Here is a 17,337-nt window from a genome sequence, read left to right as displayed (position 1 = left end):
AGCAATGCATATTAGTTAGTTGTTGCTAAGTATGTTTGTGCTTTTCAAGGACTCTTTTCAGCTTTCCATAGAAGCTGAGAAGGAATATAAACAGAGCAATGGAAGGGCCAATGGAATATCCTGCATCATAGATGTCAGGCTCAGTATTTAAATGGTGTTGGGAGGGGGATCTGTGACACTGCTGGGGACACTGCCAATATCACCGGGCGGAGACAGTGACTTGTGTCATTATTATTATTTTACTATTATTTCTGTTATTAAACTGTCTTTGTCTCAATCCACCAGGTTTGGTTTCTTTTTTCTCCCTTTCCCCTCCTTTTCTTCCTCTTCTCCCCACCCCTCTGGGGGGAGGAAGGGGGAGCGAGCAGCTCCATGGTCCTGGCTGTGGTTAAACCACGATGCCTGTGGATTTAGATATGACCTTAAAAAACACGCTGAACAACAGTTTAAGACTAAAACCTTCTTTTTGGAGAGAACTGGTTTAAAGATTTGCCAACTTTGTTTTTCATATGGAAAACATTTTCATCAATCTTTCTATTTAAGCTATTCCAAAGACATTTCGTTTTGGAAACACAAGAGAAACATTAAAAGCATCCCGTTTGACGTTGTTGAGAGCAAAACATTTTGATTTTGGTCCAAACCAACATATCAAAATTAAACTGATTTTAAAAGTTCCATAAAATTCATACGAGGTCAAATTAAGGTGATGTGTTTTGATTTTAATCAAAACCAAAAGAATTTAAGTCACCCAAGAGCTCAGAGCTTTCCTACATGAATTTCTTTTTACAGGAAACCTGATACGCCCTCTTTTGTTTGAAAGTGTAAGAAAATAGATTCTTTACAAGTCTTAAACTGTTCCCACTAAACAAAAAGCCATAATTAATTCCTTTTTTTTTTTTAATATAACAAAAGCTGCTACATTTCTGGTGTTAGATTGCTGTTTCAAAAACCTACAAGCAATCACAAATATACATGATATAGATAATCATTTTAACAATTTACTCATCAGAAGTATCCTGCAAATGAGGATGTACAGGTATATATGGGGTTTTTTAAACCTATACTGCTTGCATCTTTCCAGGTATTAAATATTCTAACTATTTTCTAGTTGAATTTAGAGTTCTCAGAACTGCAGAACATGCGGACCCAGGATTACTCCAGGAAGTCCCTTGAATTTTCCATGACAGAAGTCCTTTATCTTGTCAGATTAACCCTGTTGCTGCCAGAAAGGAAAATTTGTTCATCTGCATAGGCAGGGCTGCAGGTACAAAAAATGCCTTACGTGCAGCAGGCGCCCGGCTCCTTAGACTTGAGATTGAGGCATCTTTTCATTTGTAGGACTGAGGCAGAGCCAGCTGGATGGCTGTATTTCCAGAGCCTGCTTGGAAGTTCTAGTGCCAATACTTAATCTGTCTTTTCACTACATGAGTAGAAAACTAGGCCAACTCAATGGAAAAGTCACATAATGATTATCATAACATAAAAATAAATTACACTAAGTTTTTGTTCATTTTTTTATAAATAAGGGAATACAAGAGGAGTTAAGGAAAAAATAAATGGTCATCATACATTTTTTATCTCCGTGCTTCCCTAGTATCCCTAATATATAAAACTAGTTTAGTTAGAAGGAAATTTATGTCAAATTTTGAGATCACAAGGTTGTAATGTAAACATTTTCAGAGTTTCTAACGCACTCTCAGGTAGCTTCAACAGGCACCCAAATAGAAAAGTACCACTTTAAATACAAAAACCCGCAAACGAGATCCTCAGCACCCCTGCTCAGCCACCACTCTGGAGGTGAGTGAACCTGTGTGGCACCATTTTCCACTAGACAGGTCCTGGTGGGATCACGCTGCTTGGTGTCTAGTGTCTGGGCATCCTCCACCGTGGGCATTGAAGAATGACCCAATGGGACATTTGTGATTCAAATACTGCAGCTGCCTCTGACTTCCCAAAAAACTACATGTTCTCCTTTTCTCCAGTAGCACCATAACTGGGGTACTCATCTGCACAATTTGGTGAACAGAACTGGTCACCTTTCTCTAATGAGAAGGTAATTATGATTAGTCTTCAGATTTTTCTCCTGCTGTGGCCCAGCAGCTTTGAAAGTCACCGTGTTCCACCTTTGTCTCATTCTCAAGCCAATTTCCAATCATACCCTCTTCCTACCTAGCTTTCCTCAAGGCACACAGCCCTGTGCCGATACACAAGACCAGTCCTGTCCCACGAGGCAACTGGGACAGCAGCTAGACTGGGTTTTGCAGCTGCACCCTGCATCTCCCCCTCTGTCCCATGGGCTCTCAACAGCACAGCTGATTATTTACTTGCTTCATACACAGACCAGCTTTTGAGAAGGTGGAGACATTGGATGGGAGAAGGCAAGTCCTGCTTCTCAGTCGCATCAAGACACTCAAGCCATAAAAATATCTGCTTCAAACCCCACTGACTTCAAGCTGCCAGATGCAAAACACTCCTCAACAGCCCGATGCTTTGTAGAAGAGTAAAAGCTACAAACCAAAATGATGTCACACCCACCAGCAGGTCCTGGTCACCCGCAGTGAGCGGTGAATCAGGTAACCGTGTCCAAATAGCTCAAAGAACACAGCTCCTACCAGTACCTGTTCGGATGCAAATCACTAAGCAAACTTGCCAAAATTTCTGTTTGTCCCTATCCTCATTTAATATGGACATCATTATAGTCTGGTTAATGTGTCTCATCAGACACACTGTAGCTGTAATTCATTTGACACAACTTATTATATAAATCAACATTTGTAATTTCCCCAGGTATGGATTATTTTTTTTTTTAAGTATAGGAATCATTTTTACAGGTTAAATTTTACTTGCATGGATTTCATTCTTTAGTAAAGGGAAGCCTTTCCATTTCAACTTCCATAACGGTACTTCATTTTATAGATTATTGCTTAGAAGAACAAGAGCTGAAAAGAAGCTAAAACACGTTTACATGCTAGAGTGCCTTTCCCAAAACTACACATTTGATAATGTTTTTAGACAAGAGCAGTGAAATCATATCCCAAGGGCACGCAAACTGTTTTTCAGTGTTTTCTTGACTTTCAGAAGAGGCAGAAAATAGCAGATCACAATGCACAACACTTCCTGAACTATCTTATTGTTTAGATGATGAGGATTCTGTATGAAAAGCTGTCACGTACCTTAAACACTTGACCTCGACTGCAGTGTGAGCATCGAGTATTTCTGATGAGACAGCTCACAACCTGGAGGAGTTCATTAAGAAAAAACTCCAATCAACTCCCCTCCCGCCCCAATCCTAATGAAAAAAGACCCAAACCTACTGAAACCACACTGACAGTCTGAAACAGAGCGAGCTGCTGCTTCTGACTTCGAATAAATTGCTTTCTTAGTATGCTCTTCTGTGGTTTTCACTTCAAAAAAAAAAAAAGAAGATTGGAACCTTCCCAAATAGCTTTTCAATTAGAACAGAATTCTTCGTCTAGCAGCTTAGAGACTGTAGGTTAAGAAAACACATTTATTACAGAAGACCCGAGAATGCAGTAATTAAGTGGCACAACTGAATGATAACTAGATGAAATCTGAAATCAGATTGCACACACACAGCTGTACCCCCGCTCCCGTACACACAACACACACACCTGCCATCACTAAGGGAATTTGCTCCGTGCCACGGCGCCGCTCGGCAGGAGAAGGTCCAGAGGAACCGGTCTGATGGAGCACACTGGTCATGGACACGTTGGTTTTCCACTGACAAGGTGCTGAGGGAGCCTACAAAGTCCATCCCCCCTGAAGCACGGCTGTGGCTGGGAAAGGTGAATGAACTGATCAGTACAGCAGCCCCAGGAGTCCACACCTCTACTCTTTGCTTTTTTTATTATCATTCTTTTTGCTTATTAGAGTAGTTGTCTCAGAGCTGACCAGAACCAGGACACCCCTTTTTGGTGAGTGCTTTAATAGCGAGTAACCGAGCTGATTGCTGTACGGGGACATGCAGGAGAGCACAAAGCTGAATTTCCAAAGCTTTTCCTTTCGTATATATAGGAACCCACTATAGACAATCATTTAGAAATAACCTTCTTTTCATTCAATTAAATTAACTCAGCGTAAGTGTAATGTTGAAGTATCTGCCAGTGAGTTATAGCCACAAAATACTCAAATGAAAGTACAGCAAATATAATCAAATTCCTTCCCAAACACAGCCTTTAGTTACAGCCTTGGGACTGTTCTCACATTTCAACTCAAGTACGAGTAATAGGAACTTGTGGTCTATTTTATATTTTTTTTTTTTCCAAATAAGCAGCAGCAGCATTAGGGTTCTGTTGCCAGCACAGCTCTCAGTTTCATCTCACATTGCCAGTTTGCAACCAACAAAGCCCTGTGCTGGCAGCAGTTTACAGCACAGACCGGCTCTTGTCATTTAAAAATGCAACCCAGACATCCCTTTTTAGACATGCTCAGAAAAAGAAGAGAGCAGGGGAAAGGCACAAAGGACTATGGTTGCAAATGGGGCAAGCTGTACGGTACCACTAATTCTCTTTTTCACTGATCCTGTATGTCCTCATGTCCCCCATTTTCATTCTTTTTAGTAGTGGCCACACAGCACGACACAAATGGAGACCCTCTCATCTCTCTGCTACCCTTCTGGTCCCATTTTCATTCTTTTTAGTAGTGGCCACAACAGCACGACACAAATGGAGAGCCTCTCATCTCTCTGCTGCCCTTCTGGCAGGAGTGCAAATTGTATCCCACTTCTCTGCAACGTCTTCCGCTTCCAGGCACACAGAAAAGAAGGTGTCCCACCTTAAACTTAGTACTGAAAAAGAGACATTTTCTTTCTCCATTCAGGAGACAAGAGTTCAAACCTGCCCAATCCCAAGTGAAGATGTGAATCCAGCTCTTCCCCCACTGTATTCTAAGTACCAAGTTTCCAGATATTCAGTGGAATCACAAAACCTCCTGCAGAAGTTCTTTCACTTGCCATAAAATAACAAAGCAGGGATCACAACTTCCAAACAAGTATTAAAAGAACCAGACTAGAGAGTAATATTCCTGACTCTTTTCATCCTGTGAAATCAAACTAGAGAGGCAGAGATATATCCCATGACTGTAAGAGATTTCGGGGCAGGATACTGTCTCCTGAGCAATACATCCATCTTAGTATGAAATTAAGCAGAGAAAATTTGTTTTAATTTTGGTCTCTCACACTGTATTATGTTTTAGGTGTTAGGTCTAAGTGAGGCACTGCTGCCTATCCTTTTTTTGACGAAACTAATTTTAGGAGTGAACTCACAGCTATGAATTTGGATGGGATATTTCCCTGAGCCCAGATGCCTGGGTCTGGAAAGACTAGTCCAAGGAAACATGCTTCGAAAGGTTCCTGGTGAATGTTCAGCTTTGTGTGAATCCCATCAGTGTGCTGCCTTCCTACACAATACCCTGAAACCTTACCCCGAGCACTTGATAGGCTTGCACTAAAAAATGAAGCTCCCACAGTCACTGTGAAATGACATCTAGATTATTAAGTATTATTATCCAAATGATCAATCTGTGCAAAACAAGTGTTTCCCACCATTTGCATTCACCTATGGAAACCACAGGGAGAGAAAGAAAACAATCAAAGTCCTGATTTTATTTCCCTGCAACGTGGAACATAATCTTGATTTGTAGCTATTTCATTTGGTTCAAGTTTGGTGGCTTTTGTTATTCTGGCAAGCTCAGCAACAAAAGAGCACGGGAAGAAGTTAGTTTTGCAGCTCTTATTTGACCCGAAGAACTGAACCTGACATCTGATGGAAAGTATTTGTTTTAAAGCATGAAATCCTCAGTAAGGGTAAGGCAGCAGAGACCCCATGAGACGTTGGATGTTTCAAATCCAGTTCAATTTTAAAATGTAGATGGAGGATAAACCCAAAGTTGTGTTTGCTGCTTTTAAATTCACTAGAGGGTTGCGTAATTCCACCACCATTTGAGCATTGCTCATCTACAGAAAGGACAGGGGAAGAAAACTTTTTGCTTTAATTCTTCTACGTCTGAGTATTGTGTGGAAAACAAGGATTAAAGTGAGATACAGTGCAGTATAAATTCAAATAGATCTGAATGTGTGTATGTTTTCTACCTCAAATCTGAGGGAATATGAGGAACAATATCCCCCACAAAAACATTTTCATACAAAGTACTCATAGCTTCCCAAATTTACGATCAACTCCGAGGAATTCTAAATGACTAGATCTTCTTTAGCCCACGGAGGAACAAACTCAGCAATTCTGCTCTCATATACAGTACATATTTTTCCCCTCAGCCCCCACAAACACACCTACTTTCATCAGATTCTTTCTTTGCTCTCAAACAGAACATTTTTGTTACCTTTTGGGTACGCAGATAATACACACTCTGTGCTCCCCTCCCCTCTTCAAAGCAATATTAGTTCTTTGTCTCAAGGAAATGATTAAATGAAGCTGCTACCCTAACAAGGAAATAGAAGGGCAGAAGCTCTTTGCTTTCAAACTAATCTGCACTAGCAAAGCCAACCACTCCTTCCTCTGGTGTCTTAATTAGAAGTCTTAAACCCTCTGAATTCACAGTAGAAAAAGGAGGAATGTGGCAGTGGGACGTGAGCATATTTATTTTATATAGGCATACATGATTTAGAAAGTCCATTTTACACACAGTATCAGTGTTAGCAGAACATGGTCATGCTCATAGTAATTCCAGCCTTCTGCTGGAATACTCACCCACGCTCAAATGCAGTTTTAGACAGAGGACCCAAAATCCCCTGCCCAAACACTGGATCTGTAGTCCAGTTTTGTAGCTACAAACTGACTGTTGATACCTTGACCACTTTACCAAATCCATACACGACAGTACTGAGCTGCACACACCACCTACCACTGGTAGGCTTCCGTAGGCATCTCACTTAAAAAGAAAACTCAAAATGAAGCCAGAAGAGAAATTGTGCAAGATGCTTACTACATTTCTACAGAGAGTAATGCTGCTTATCTGCATTATGCTGTCCATTAGAACAAGATTAAAGTCATTTCATATCCAGTGTCTGAACATAAATTGTCTCCTGTTACAAGGTTTTCAGAATGGGTTTCATCTCATTACTGAATGTTTCAATCCCAGCTAGAAAGACATTTAGGTAATGACCCTGAGTGAAAAGCCTTGGTATTCTGCAGGATTCCATCTATACCATTCTGTTAATCTAAACCCCAACCTGCAATTACAGCTCTGTGGAGTAGGGAGCAGATGCTTTGGCCCCAGCAAAATCCTGCTCAACCTTTATAAAATGCTAATGTACACCAGTTTATAGACAGACCAAAATGTGCTACGTGGGATCGCCAGGCAATCAGCTTACAGTGTGGTATCCACCTAACTGGGCTAAAAAGGTGTCTAGAAGTGCTTTTTGTCTATAAGCAAAGTATATAAATCAGTCATCTCAAATGAAAAGGGGGAACAAAAGAAAAAAATCTAGAAATTTAAGAATATATATATATGTACATCTATATATTTATATGCATACAGTATATATTATATATATGAAAAAAAGCAGAACTCTACAAGAAGCAGAGGACCTCTCATAAAAATCAATTTATCCAGTGTCTGAACATAAATTGTCTCCTGTTACAAGGTTTTCAGAATGGGTTTCATCTCATTACTGAATGTTTCAATCCCAGCTAGAAAGACATTTAGGTAATGACCCTGAGTGAAAAGCCTTGGTATTCTGCAGGATTCCATCTATACCATTCTGTTAATCTAAACCCCAACCTGCAATTACAGCTCTGTGGAGTAGGGAGCAGATGCTTTGGCCCCAGCAAAATCCTGCTCAACCTTTATAAAATGCTAATGTACACCAGTTTATAGACAGACCAAAATGTGCTACGTGGGATCGCCAGGCAATCAGCTTACAGTGTGGTATCCACCTAACTGGGCTAAAAAGGTGTCTAGAAGTGCTTTTTGTCTATAAGCAAAGTATATAAATCAGTCATCTCAAATGAAAAGGGGGAACAAAAGAAAAAAATCTAGAAATTTAAGAATATATATATATGTACATCTATATATTTATATGCATACAGTATATATTATATACATGAAAAAAAAACAGAACTCCACAAGAAGCAGAGGACCTATCATAAAAATCAATCGTAATCCTCTCCTGGTTCCTCCAGCCGCTGCAATTACGAGGGAGAAAACCCTGCTTAACATATACTTTTGCTGTAGGGCACAAACCACCTTCCTGTAGGCATTTTTTGGATTATGAGATAAGGCACACAGCAGCACCACTTCCAACAGTTTTTGGCAAGTTTAACACAGTCCCTTGTACAAGACATGCTGGTAACCACTCGGCCTTCTTTTAAGGGGAAGCTTGTGCTAGGACCAGGGAGGAGTAGTCAGTATTCACCAGGCACATATCCATTTCCAGAATTTGCTCATTAAGGCCACTTCATGCCTGAATTCAAAGACTAAAAGCTACTCCAAACTTATTAGAAGCTCTCCATAAACTGATACAACAATTGAACAGTACTCAAGTGCTTATATGGATGTACGCTATTAAAAAAAATAAAGAACAGAATTAAATGAAGAGTAGAAGAGATAAGAATTCCATTCATTCAGCAGCAAAGTGCTTAAAACGTACCTATTAAAGCAGCTAAGTAATGCAAATGCCTAGAAAGTATATTAGCAGACACCCCAATCATTGACTTCACTCCTACTGAAAGTTCACTATGTCAGAAGAACCATCTTCTCTTTGTTGAGTCTGAAGTTTCTCTATAAAACAGCATCTAAATTAAACGCTGCATAAGATTTGTCACTGATGGCTTTTAAATATAAAATGCACGGGAAACACCCGAGTTTCTTCTTACACTGAGAAGTGGGGAGAGAAAGAGACTGTGGTAGGAATCAAGAGGTTTAAACAGCACTGTAGGTCTCCAGTGGTTCCAGTTATACTCACTCTAAGAAAACTTACAGCACTTGGAAGCCCTTCCAGTATCCAATATCACTGTCAGAAATAATCTGAAGAAGATATAATGGTGCTGCTGTGACAATCAAGGTCTACTGAAAGCAGTTCTTCCTGGTTGTGAAGACCAAGGAAAAAAAAATCCTGGTTTGTTCTATGTCCAAACTTTCATAGGCTAAATATAAACTTTACCAATATTTCAAGACAGAAGAGCATGACTGCCAGTAACTTCCATGGGTGTTTTAGAACAATTAAGCATAGACTCTCAGTTGAGTGATTTTTGGGATATATTGATTTGGAAATCTCAAACTTCAAAATGCAACTCGGGCAAGAAGTCGGGAGATTTTATCAAGCATATGCTTTCTGATGGTATTTTGGACTGTCTGGTCCCAGAAAGAATCAGGCTTGGCATTCTGTATGTGAAACCAAAGTAATGGTTAGTGGCACAGAAGGCACAGCCATGGGACCACAAAGCTCAGAAATGGAAAATGTGTGTAAGTCCACGAACAAATGTTTCTCAACCTCCTCAGCTTTTTGTTTGATATAGAAAAATAGAAGTGTGACTCCATAGTTATATCCTGTGCAACTGATAAGGTTTTAAATCACCAACTGGAAGCAAGCAGTCAGCAAAATACAGCACTTGGAAAATGGAAGCAGTTCCTAATTTGCCAGTTGATAGGAGAACTGAAAGGTGAGACCATTTTCAGCTTGTCTACCAGTATTTGCAGGTGAAGCACACATGGGAGAGAGGGGTTATAAAAATTACAGCTGTATTAAAGCCCTTCATCCAATTACCACATAAACTGGTACCGCAATCTTCATGTGCAAAACTTAGCTCGTTTAATTACAGAAGATAACAAGGAATGTTGCTGTGAAGCAACTCTCCCCACCCCTCCAAAGCACGAGGATCTCTCTGCAGGACTGAGCGTTCTTGTGCAGATGTCTTAGCTGGTGTTTTGGCTCAGGAGGCACGAGGTTGCTCTCTCCCCTCTGACACTCAGTCTCAGCTTCGGAAAGCAATGGGGTTAAATGAACCCAAACAGACATAAAGGGGAAACAAAACACTGCACCCATTCCTTCTTACTCCTAGAAAGTAGTAAATGCCAGGATCCAACATCCCAAACATCTGCTCTACAGACTTTTTTCAAAGTCACTTAATACTACCCATCGTACAAAACCGCAGACAAATCCCTCAAAACTCGTTCTGCTTGAGCCCCTTGAGTCAGCTCTTCTTGCATCACCTGCTGCCTCTTGCAAAATTATTTGGCCTAAGCTCTTGCACTGGTCACTTAGCATTTTCTCCTTATCCTATTTTTGATAAAGACTTCATCTCTCAGTCCTGAAAATGAATTAATAAAGCTGTGACCGAGTTCCATTCCCAATCTGTTAAAAATCTTTTCTTCCTTCTAGGGAACTTGGACACAGGCAGAAACCGTAGCCTGTCCCGAGCTTAACATTTACACGTATTTCCCAAGACAGATTCTGTTTTTCCCTTCCTGTTATTCAAAGCTGTATTCAACTCTTAGATTTCCAGCATCAGTTTTAATTTGGATTGACAATAACAATCTTTCCTGAGTTCTTTGACCTTTCCCTCCAGGAACTTATCCCAATTATCCCCTAGGGAATACAAGGGACAGGCCATTACGGAGCCGGGACAAAGTGCTCTGTTAGAGCTGAATGCCTGAATCAGCAGTACGCCAGCTTAACGAGCTGACAGAAATTATTGTGCCTTTCTGGAAACAAGTGGCCTTCTTGTCTCAGGGGACCAATGTGAAGTGACATATTGAGGCAGTACTGGCATTTCCATCATCACTGTTGCCAGGGCTTGAGCTTAAGGACAAGGGTACCGCTGATCTAAACAGCGTGCGGCATCCGTACACGGAGCCAGGAGAGAATTGCCAAGTCATGGCAATGAGACATCACTTTCACTCTCTGTGAGCCAGGGGTTAAAGCCACTGAAGGAAGCTTTAAAAAGAAATCGCATTTGTTACGTAAACCTTTATATGGGGCTCCAGGTCTCCTTCCTGCACGGGGCTGGCAGTGAGAATAAAGCCTTGGGAAACAAACAAAGACCAGGAAACAAGAAAAGAAAAGCGGTCTTTTTCCTCATTTTCCCCACTGCTAACCTTCATCCCACCCCCTCCATCACCTACTTCTATACATATCTTGGTCCAAGTAGAGCTGTGCTAACAGAGAAGGAGAAATTATACATTTCTGGGTTAATAATCCTGTCCCACCAGAGTCTTTGGTCATTCAGCCCAGTGTCAGTGTCTAACACTTACTAACCTACACGATGCTGAGCGCCTGATGCAGCATCCCCTGGGTATCCCACGGAGCACAAGCTGGTGTAGTATCAGGCCTAATACCTGAAAGTTCACTTCAGCGTGAGAGCAACAGGAGATAACAAAGAGCTGTGTGTATTCAGAATACCTTAAGGGCCACACGGGCAAGAGTCAGTCTTCTTGTGCCAAAAATCTCCCTAATTTAAAGTGAAGCAGCTTTGCATACGAACAGGAAAACCTCAGTTTGATCCTTCTTGGTTTATGCCAGTGTGCCTCCACTAGTAGGACAAAACCCAGGAGAAATGGAAAGGAGGAGAAGCAAAACATATCAAAACATGACCTAATTGTTGGGTTTTTTTTTACATCAGCTCTAAGGAGGAGAAGCAAAACATATCAAAACATGCCCTAATTGTTGTTTTTTTACATCAGCTCCCAAATTGTTTAAAGGTTCTTCCTTTTTCCTCTGCCCCCATTCTCCCACCTTACTTCACACTGAGAAACAGGCGATACCAGAAGACAGAGGTACTGCCAGAGAGCTCACCCTGTACAGCCAGAAGCTGTTTGGCATCTGAGTGTATCATAAAAACCCCAACCCACCCCAAAATCCACCAGTCAACTAAGGTGACTGGAGCAGAGACTTGCTGCAAAGAAGTAGACATTAGCACTAGCTTTGAGTAATGTCTCTGTAGCCTCCAACAAACATAGTCCCCATGGTGCAACTCTCAGACCCTGGTGGTGTCATCAGTCTCTTGCTTTCTTCATTTTTGGTCATTTGGTGAGATATGAGCAAGGAGGCTGCTGATCCCCTGAGCAACGGGACAACAGAATAATTTTTATTCCTCAGCTTCCTCTTTGGCCATTTCAGCTCTCAATAGATGCTGCAGCAGACAAGAAAGCAATTTGAAAAGCGAGTCGCAGCCTGTCTTGGGTAAACACAGGAAAATAACGCTACGCTCTAGGAGTCCAGTCGTAATTCAACACACAGCAAAACTGTATCTCACTGCAGTTCATTCTGACACACAAACCCTACCGAAAACGGCCACTGTCCTCCTGGTGTGCTCCGCTCCTCCAAGGAGCCAGTGCTGACAGACACGTCTGTGTGGCTTTTGTTTTGTAGCTGCTGGGAAATGTCTGCTATTTGCTAGGTGGCAACATCATTGTGTGCTGCTCTGCTTGGCCCTGCTGCCTCCTCAGTGGCCGTTCCCCAGCACCTCTCTCCAAGCGGGAGACAGTAATTCTTCATTTAAAATAATGTTTGTCTCAGTCTGTTGAACATGGCTGTTGCTGTACTCCCAGCACACACAGTACTTTGCAGAACAGGGAAAGAGAACTGTCTGTTCCGTCTGGCATGTATCAAGAAACTCCAAGTGTGCTAAACAGAATCCCTGCTGAAAGAAGGGAAGCCAGAGCTCAGCTTCAGATTTTCCTCGTCCCTGTGACCTGACGAAGCTGCGACTCTGCTGTGCCCCACTTAAAAAAAAGATTTATTGACACAGAACATCTGAGTGTCTTCAGTATCTGCACATCACCTGGCCTTCAATAACCCAGCCGGGGGAGCAGCCAGCCCCCGTTAGCTTGGGAGTCTGCACGGAGCAGCATCCTCTGCTCGGCAGGGAGAGCATGGGGCTACCACAGCTCTGCTGCTGGCACGGTGGCCACCACAGGTAGCTCTGCTGGCCCCTCCACGTACCTGCCGCCTGCCTTCAGCCAGAGAGTTTAACACAGAACGGAATTGATCAGGAAAACCTGAAGGGGAGACGGTTACACCGATGGAGAACCAGCATCAGGAGGAAGTGAGGACAGCCAAGGTCTGGTAATGCCGGTCAGAAAGCGTTTCCATAAAATGCTTCATGGGAATTCACTGATTTGCAGAGCAGGGTTTTTTGGTGAGGAAGGCTGAGTTTCAATGTTTTTTGTAAATTTACATCTTGAAAGCATTTCAAAGTCATCTAAACACTTTGTTTTGACATTTTTGAAAATGAAGAATTCTCTTTCTTTGGTTTAGAGCGATTGCTTTGAAATCGAAGCAGTTAAAGTTTAAATAAAATATTTGGCTTCAGCTGGAACTTTCCTTCTGATTTTTTTATTCAAAAACTTCAAACAAGTCTCAGTTTGATACAGGAAGATCTGATACAATAATATCTCAAGTCTCTGGCTTTCTCATCCCCTAAAATCCAACCTAGTCCTGCTTGTCAGCAAAGAAGTCAGATGCAGAAACTTTCCTGAATCGCTGTGCTCTGTGGAAGGAGCCCCCCCCTCACGCTCACACAGAGGGTAAACTGAGGCAGGTGTAAGAAAGGCTCCGAGACAATCAGTTCAACAGGGACAACTTGAAAGTTGAGCCTTAAAATGTCATAGGGATTGGAAAGCAGTGGTTAGGTGAAAAACTGCAAGGAATTAAAGGAGCAATTATATACTAGGAGGGGAGTGGGTGTTGAAATCAGAGAGGAACACATGAAAAAGTTTCAGGTGAAGCCCGGTGCCATTGCCCAAGGTAAGAGCTGTTATCGTCCGTGTGCTGTTTAAGAAAGAAAGACCTTACACCACAGGAGCACACTTGATGTACTGCAGGATTACATCTTCATTTAACTTATTTCTTAGTCCAAATGATATATACAAAAGGAACATATCTCACAAGAAAGAGTTCATAAATCCAAATATTATGTTTAGCAATTTCCTTCAACCTTCAATAAATTGAGTGCTGGGTGAAAAAGCTGCCAAATTGGGAGCCCTGAGAAATGAAGCCTTTAAATTATAGCAGAGGAAGATATGCCAGAAGTGGTGTGATTTCAGACTTCCTACACTGCTTTGGTGGTCCTGATGGAGGATATCTAGGGCTGAAGAAGGAATTCAAGACCAAGGCCTCTATCTCTCCGCAGCATCTGTCAACAAAAATCTAGTGATCCTGCTTTTAGTTCCCATGCAGATTCCTCTCCAGTAGAAATTGAACAGAATTATTTTAGCTAAGTCCCCAAAGACCCATCAGACAGGAATGATCTTAATTAACTGCTAGTCAATCCAGGTGCAAGTCAGTAAGGGAAGACTCTCCAGGACATCACCGGAGTTTACACTTTGGCATCCATGGACCTGTACAGCGGTTTGTGGGGAATATGTAGCCCTGCTCTGGCTCCTGACCACAAAATGGCTGCCTTCGTTCCACCAATTAAGCCAATTAAGTTAAATTAAGCCAATGTGCAGAATCTGAGATGTGCTCCTGCAAACCGCACATCATCAGGCACGTTGCATTCAATAAACTTAAAACCTTCCTCTGTCTTACTCTGTTTTCTGACTCCTCAAGGGTATCATCGGTGACACCCAGTATCAAAGAGGTTAGATATAATTTTTGAGGTTAAAACAGCTGGGCATGATGTCAGATGTAGGAAGCAGCACATGCAGTGAGAGCAGCAAAACTCTCCCAAGCCCTGTGGTCACCAAAGGGCACAGGCAGAACAGGTTTGTGTCCCCTCTCTGCTCTGGAAAGACACACAATGGTTTCTTGGAGGAACGATTAATGCTGCCCTGGGCACTACTCACTGTAGTTGCCCTGTGGAGAGTTTTCTTCTGGTTTTTCCCTCCTCAGTATAAGCCAGTCTCTCATAGATTTTTGGCATTTTCATCATGAGAAGCCTACCCTGGAAACACACGCTAAAAACAGGCTCTATCCACCCAAAGAAATCCTGCATTCATCCTGCTCTGCCTTGGTCCCCCAGATAACCAGAGGAGCACTGGCTCACTTTTACAGAGAGGGTTTTATGGGAATAAATATCCCATTATTTAAAAACTATTTTGACTCTGTAGTGATCAGAGAATGCTAAATGTACATAGCCTAAACCAAACCAACGCACACAAACATTCGATTTCCCATCTATTTCTTCCCTTCTTGCTTCTTTACAGAAGTTTATTCTGGATTTATAGTGTATTGATCACTGGCTGTGATGCAGACACCAAAGTTTTTGGAGAATAGCAGCAAACAAAATAGCTTTTAGGCTCCAGATTCCTTCATCACTTGCATATGACTTATATTTTATGTTTTCTAAGAAAACCTTAAAAGAAAACCAGCAGTAGATGGAAATTAAGTTTAGAGTTACCTGAGATTTGATTTCCAAAGCTCATCAATCAGCACAGCTCTATGTGGGCAGAGAATTTCACACATTTCAGCTGAGAGTGGCCATCCTGAGCTTGTAACAAGGTTTAATGAAACTCCTGCCCTCCTCCCCTGAAAATACTTTCAGATTCTGCTTTTCAGATGACAAGTTTCACATGCAAGCCATCATCGGACTAGAATTTCTCCCCCTTATTGGTTCAACCTTGTAGGACAGAAGAGGAACTAACACCAGAATCATTATCAGAACCACGTAGGTCACTCAGTGACAAAAGTTGTATGTGACACCGTACACTTCTCATCCCATCACAAGCCTTTAATGCCTATCTTCCACCTCAGCCTCAGATCACACATTATGAGTAGACTTAGTTCTTTGGTCATTTGCTGTACCTGGGAGGAATTTTCCCTTCTTAGCCCAATACCACCATAAAGAAGGATTGAAACTTTATCTGGAGATCACACTGCAATTCTGTATCTTCTGGGTTTGTGTTTGGTGTTGTTTTTTTTTTGCTGCAATGAGCTTAATCCTCCCGTTGGAGCACAAAACCTGTCTTTTCTGATAGAGCAAAACAATGAAATGGTTCTGTCATTGACTGACTGCAAATCCACAGGGGAATTATAAGCAGTCATTAAGATGCCGAAACAGGAAAAACTTATCAGGAAGAATTCACACTACTTTGTCTGGGATTTATTTTTACGTAGGATTTGAGAACTGCCTTGCATGACTCTACAACACAGTGGTCTGAGTGCCAGATATTTTTGTTAGCAACGTACAGATTGTAGCCTGCATGCATTAGCACACAGGCTGTTCCCACATCGGGTGTCCAAGCCTTCATACATGGATAGCATCCCTAACGAGTATGCTTAGGCTAAGCCACACAGACCAAATATTTGAGCCAAAGGGTGCTGCAAAACACACTTTCCTACGAGGCTGGGTGGCCACAAGAAGTCTCAGGACACAGCCGAGCCCGAGCTGTGCAGTGAAGTGTAGTGGAGTAGATTTGTTAGGCCAGGAGCATCGTACTGTCCCTTTGCCACTCTGCCTTCAAGTCCCTTGTCTCAAACATGCCTCTGTCTCCATCACAATGAAACAGAAATGAAATTAATGCATTGATCCTAAACGGATTTACATAATTTGTTTTAGATGTAGTATGTCATCTCCAGATGAAGGGAACAATGTAGAGAATACATCATCTTTTCTTCTTCCCCTGACAAAAGACAGAGCCAAGCTGGAAAGACAGAAAAGGGAGAGCAGACAGAGCAAAGTGGAGCATTCTAGCACACCAGACTGTTATCTGATAGTCTCTTCATAATTCTGAAAGCAAGCATCTAGTGCAGGCTTCTGGCACAAGCTGCATACCTGCTAAGAGTGGGCATGTTGAATTATTCATGCTTTTGGTTATAAATAATGCACTGCCCGCATATATCTAATTTAAATAGACCCATAAAGCCCAGTGGATTAGTCACTGCATGCTGCCTAAGAGTAACAGATCATCCAGCCAAAGCCTCTTGGCAAACTCCTGCCCTCAGCAAGGCTCTTCTGGAGGATAACATTTTAAAGAAATTTTCTTTGCTGTTTTTCCTGATACAGTGATAATATTTTGTATGTAAGAGCTTAAGAGATTCAAACAGGAGTGCTGCACTGTACCAGGACACTGTCTGCTTGGAATGGTTCCTGCATAATTTCCCCATATGATCATCCCGTAATGACAGCACTGTTCCTGCTAACAAGGAGACGGCACATCCCGTACTGCAGACGGAGTAAAAGAGTGAGCAACCCTATCAAGGAGGGAAATTGGACCTCAGGACAGTTGTTCTTAGGTATTATTTAAACAACAGAAATAAATCATGCACTCAAACCTTAAATACCGTGTTACAATAAAAACCAGACTATCCCTCTAGATCCCTTGCTTCTCTGCACTTGAATTTTGTACATCAGTGTCTGTCTCCTGAGCCTTTGCTGGGACTAGCAAATGTAATGGGTAGTACTGGCCCAACAACCTTCC

Source organism: Calidris pugnax, unplaced genomic scaffold (assembly GCF_001431845.1).
Source record: "Calidris pugnax isolate Ruff unplaced genomic scaffold, ASM143184v1 scaffold68, whole genome shotgun sequence".
Lineage (NCBI taxonomy): Eukaryota > Metazoa > Chordata > Aves > Charadriiformes > Scolopacidae > Calidris > Calidris pugnax.
This window is presented reverse-complemented; position numbering follows the sequence as displayed.